We start from the raw sequence: 6,000 nt of genomic DNA on the forward strand, positions 1-6,000 counted from the left end.
ACAAACTAGCTTCCAATACTCTACTCAGCAAACTGGATGCAGTTTATCACAGTGCCATCCGTTTTGTTACTAAAGCACCTTATACCATCCACCACTGCAACCTGTATGCTCTAGTCGGCTGGCCCTCGCTACATATTCGTCGCCAGACCCACTGGCTCCAGGTCATCTACAAGTCCATGCTAGGTAAAGCTCCGCCTTATCTCAGTTCACTGGTCACGATGGCAACACCCACCCGTAGCACGCGCTCCAGCAGGTGTATCTCACTGATCATCCCTAAAGCCAACACCTCCTTTGGCCGCCTTTCCTTACAGTTCTCTGCTGCCTGTGACTGGAACAAATTGCAAAAATCGCTGAAGTTGGAGACTTTTATCTCCCTCTCCAACTTTAAACATCTGCTATCTGAGCAGCTAACCAATCGCTGCAGCTGTACATAGTCTATTGGTAAATAGCCCACCCATTTTCACCTACCTCATTCCCATACTGTTTTTATACTGTTTTTTATTTATTTACTTTTCTGCTCTTTTGCACACCAATATCTCTACCTGTACATGACCATCTGATCATTTATCACTCCAGTGTTAATCTGCAAAATTGTAATTATTCGCCTACCTCCTCATGCCTTTTGCACACATTGTATATAGACTGCCCCTTTTTTTCTACTGTGTTATTGACTTGTTAATTGTTTACTCCATGTGTAACTCTGTGTTGTCTGTTCACACTGCTATGCTTTATCTTGGCCAGGTTGCAGTTGCCAATGAGAACTTGTTCTCAACTAGCCTACCTGGTTAAATAAAGGTGAAATAAAAATAAAAATAAAAAACAGCTCAGCGTTCAACATCATAGTGCCCTCAAAGCTCATCACCAAGCTAAGGCCCCTGGGACTAAACACCTCTCTCTGCAACTGGATCCTAGACTTCCTGATGGGCTGCCACCGGGTAGTAAGGGTAGATAACAACACATTTGCCACACTGATCCTCAACACAGGGTTCCCTCAGGGGGTGCGTGCTCAGTCCCCTCCTGTGCTCCCTGTTCACTCATGACTGCACGGACAAGCACGATTCCAACACCATCATTAATTTTGCTGACAACAAAAAACTGGTAGGCCTGATCACTGACAACAACAAGACAGCCTATAGGGAGGAGGTCAGAGACCTGGCTGTGTGGTGCAAGGACAACTACCTCTCCCTCAACGTGATCCAGACAAAGGAGATGATTGTGGGCTACAGGAAAAGGAGGACCGAGCACGCCCCCATTCTCATCAACGGAGCTGTAGGCTGTAGGTTGTAGGCTGTAGATTGAGAGCTTCAAGATCCTTGGAGTCCACCTCACCAACAAACGAACATTGTCCAAGCACACCAAGACAGTCGTGGAAAGACTGAAAAGATTTGGCATGGGTCCTCAGATCCTCAAAAGGTTCTACAGTTGTACCATCGAGAGCATCCTGATGGGTTGCAGCACTGCCTGGTATGGCAACTGCTTAGCCTCTGACTGCAAGGCACTACAAAGGGTAGTGCGTAAGGCCCAGTACATCACTGGGGCCAAGCTTCCTGCCATCAAGGAACTCTATACCAGGTGGTGTCAGAGGGAAAAGGCCCTAAAAATGGTCAAAGACTCTAGCCACCCAAGTCATAGACTGTTCTCACTGCTAATCACATGGTAAGCGGTACAGGAGCACCAAATCTAGGTCCAAGAGGCTTCAAAACATCTTCTACCCCTAAGCCATAAGATTCCTGAACATTTTATCAAATGGCTAACCAGACTATTTGCATTCCCCCACCCCCACACCCCCTCTTTTATTACCTCAATTACCTCAACTAACCGGTGCCCCCGCACATTGACTGTACCGGTACCCCGTGTATATAGTCTCGCTATTGTTATTTTCCTGCTGCTCTTTAATTACTTATTCCTTTTATTTCTTATTCTTAATTTTTATGAAACTGAATTGTTGGTTAGGGGCTTGTAAGTAAACATTTCACTGTAAGGTCTGCAACTGTTGTATTCGGCGCATGTGACTAATAGAATTTGATTTGAATTAACCTTTATGTTTTATTTTTAATTGCCTAGTATTAATCAGTCGGAGGACGATTACAATTTAGGAAATTATGCCTTTCTTATGCACGCCTTTCCTACAGCACTTCTCAGTAGTTGGTATTCACTTCCCTTATGAAGGAAGGTGCATAACAGGCTTTGCAGGCATGGTTATCTTGCGAATGCTGAATAAATGTAACTTAACCTGTGAATACACTCCCAATTGCTGGCCATCATTTTCTCTTGGATTTTTCATTCAATAGGGTTTCCAGCCGACAAGGCTGGTGGGAGGAGCTAAAAGACAACGGGCTCATTGAATCTCATTGTGTACTTCCGACGCCGACAGAGATGGCCGCCTCGCTTCGCGCTCCTAGGAAACTACGCAGTATTTTGTTTTTTTACATGTTATTTCTTACATTGGTACCCCAGGTAATCTTAGGTTTTATTACATACAGTCGGGAGCAACCTCAACTCGCCATCATTACAACCAGGAATACGACTTTCCCGAAGCGGATCCTCTGTTTTTCCCACCACCCAGGACAATGGATCGGATCCCAGCCGGCGAACCAAAACAACAACGTCTTAAAAGGGACAGACGAAGCGGCCTTCTGGTCAGGCTCCGGAGATGGGCACGTCGCGCACCGCTCCCGAGCATACTACTCACCAATGTCCAGTCTCTTGACAACAATGTAGATGAAATCCGAGCAAGGGTAGCATTCCAGAGAGACATAAGAGACTAACGTTCTTTGCTTCACGGAAACATGGCTCACTCGAGACACGCTATTGGAGTCGGTACAGCCAGCTGGTTTCTTCACGCATCGCCCCGACAGAAACAAGCATCTTTCTGGTAAGAAGAGCGGCGGGGGGGTATGCCTTATGATTAACAAGACGTGGTGTGATCATAACAACATACAGGAACTCAAGTCCTTCTGTTCACCTGACTTAGAATTCCTCACAATCAAATGTCAACCGCATTATCTACCAAGAGAATTCTCTTCGATCATAATCACAGCCGCATATATTCCCCCCCAAGCAGACACATCAATGGCCCTGAACAAACTTCATTTGACTCTATGTAAACTGGAAACCACATATCCTGAGGCTGCATTCATTGTAGTTTGGGATTTTAACAAGGCTAATCTGAAAACAAGACTCCCTAAATTCTATCAGCATATTGATTGTGCTATCAGGGCTGGTAAAACCTGGATCATTGTTATTCTAACTTCCGTGACGCATATAAGGCCCTCCCCCGCCCTCCTTTCGGAAAAGCTGACCACGACTTTATTTTGTTGCTCCCTGCCTATAGACAGAGACTAAAACAGGAAGCTCCCGCACTCAGGTCTGTTCAACGCTGGTTCGACCAATCTGATTCCACGCCTCAAGATTGCTTCGGTCACGTGGACTGGGATATGTTCCACATTGCGTCAAACAACAACATTGACGAATACGCTGATTCGGTGAGCGAGTTTATTAGCAAATGCATCGGCGATGTCGTACCCACAGCAACTATTAACACATTCCCAAACCAGAAACTGTGGATTGATGGCAGCATTCGCGCCAAACTGAAAGTGCGAACCACTGCTTTTAATCAGGGGAAGGTGACCGGAAACATGACCGAATACAAACAGTGTAGCTATTCCCTCCGCAAGGCAATCAAACAAGCTAAGTAGAGTCGCAATTCAACGGCTCAGACACAAGAGGTATGTGGCAGGGTCTACAGTCAATCACGGATTACAAAAAGAAAACCAGCCCCGTTGCAGACCAGGATGTCTTGCTCCCAGACAGACTAAACTACTTCTTTGCTCGCTTTGAGGACAATACAGTGCCACTGACACGGCCGCTACCAAAACCTGCGGACGCTACCAAAACCTGCAGCCGATGTGCGTAAAACATTTAAACGTGTTAACCCTCGCAGGGCTGCAGGCCCAGACGGCATCCCCAGTCGCGTCCTCAGAGCATGCGTAGACCAGCTGGCTGGTGTGTTTACGGACATATTCAATCAATCCTTATCCCAGTCTGCTGTTCCCACATGCTTCAAGAGGGCCACCATTGTTCCTGTTCCCAAGAAAGCTACGGTAACTGAGCTAAATGACTAGCACTCACTTCCGTCATCATGAAGTACTTTGAGAGACTAGTCAAGGACCAAATCACCTCCATCCTACCTGACACCCTAGACCCACTCCAATTTGCTTACCGCTCCAATAGGAGCAATCACAACCACACTGCACACTGCCCTAACCCATCTGGACAAGAGGAATACCTATGTGAGAATGCTGTTCATCGACTACAGCTCAGCATTTAACACCATAGTACCCTCCAAACTCGTCATCAAGCTCGAGACCCTGGGTCTCGACCCCGCCCTGTGCAACTGGGTACTGGATTTCCTGACGGGCCACCCCCAGGTGGTGAGGGTAGGTAACAACATCTCCACCCCGCTGATCCTTAACACTGGGGCCCCACAAGGGTGCGTTCTGAGCCCTCTCCTGTACTCCCTGTTCACCCACGACTGCTTGGCCATGCACGCCTCCAACTCAATCATCAAGTTTGCAGACAACACTACAGTGGTAGGCTTGATTACCAACAACGACGAGACGGGCTACAGGGAGGAGGTGAGGGCCCTCGGAGTGTGGTGTCAGGAAAATAACCTTACACTCAACGTCAACAAAACAAAGGAGATGATTGTGGACTTCAGGAAACAACAGTGGGAGCACCCCCCTATCCACATCGACGGGACAGTAGTGGAGAGGGTAGTAAGTTTTAAGTTCCTTGGCGTACACATCACCGACAAACTGAATTGGTCCACCCACACAGGCAGCATGGTGAAGAAGGCGCAGCAGCGCCTCTTCAACCTCAGGAGGCTGAAGAAATTTGGCTTGTCACCAAACAAACTCACAAACTTTTACAGATACACAATCGAGAGCATCCTGTCACCGCCTGGTACGGCAACTGCTCCGCCCACAACCGTACCGCTCTCCAGAGGGTAGTAAGTAGAGGTCGACCGATTAATTGGAATGGCCGATTAATTTGGGCCGATTTCAAGTTTTCATAACAATCGGAAATCTGTATTTTTGAGCGCCGATTTTGCCGATTTAAAATATATATATATTTTTAAATGAAAATAAAAATGATACTTTTATTTAACTAGGCAAGTCAGTTTAAGAACACATTCTTATAATGGCTGGTGTAACCGATGTGAAATGGCTAGCTAGTTAGCTGGGTGTGCGCTAATAGCGTTTCAAACGTCACTCGCTCTGAGACTTGGAGTAGTTATTCCCCTTGCTCTGAAAGGACCGCAGCTTTTGTAGAGCGATGGGTAACGCTGCTTCGAGTGTGGCTGTTGTCGATGTGTTCCTGGTTCGAGCCCAGGTAGGGGCGAGGAGAGGGACAGAAGCTATACTGTTACACTGGCAATACTATAGTGCCTATAAGAACATCCAATAGTCAAAGGTATATGAAATACAAATGGTATAGAGAGAAATAGTCCTATAAATACTATATTAACTACAACCTAAAACCTCTTACCTTGGAATATTGAAGTCTCATGTTAAAAGGAACAACCAACTTTCATATGTTCTCATGTTCTGAGCAAGGAACTCAAACATTAGCTTTTTTACATGGCACATATTGCACTTTTACTTCTCCAACACTTTGTTTTTGTATTATTTAAGCCAAATTGAATATGTTTCATTATTTATTTGAGGCTAAATTGATTTTATTGATGTATTATATTAAGTTAAAATAAGTGTTCATTCAGTATTGTTGTAATTGTCATTATTATAAATATATATATATTTTTTAAACGGCCGATTTAACCGGTATCGGCTTTTTTGGTCCTCCAATAATCAGAATCGGTATCGGCGTTGAAAAATCATAATCGGTCGACCTCTAGTAGGTAGGTATGCACAACGCATCACCGGGGGCAAACTACCTGCCCTCCAGGACACCTACACCACCCGATGTCACAGGAAGGCC

The sequence above is a fragment of the Oncorhynchus nerka genome, linkage group LG7, assembly GCF_034236695.1.
Source record: "Oncorhynchus nerka isolate Pitt River linkage group LG7, Oner_Uvic_2.0, whole genome shotgun sequence".
Lineage (NCBI taxonomy): Eukaryota > Metazoa > Chordata > Actinopteri > Salmoniformes > Salmonidae > Oncorhynchus > Oncorhynchus nerka.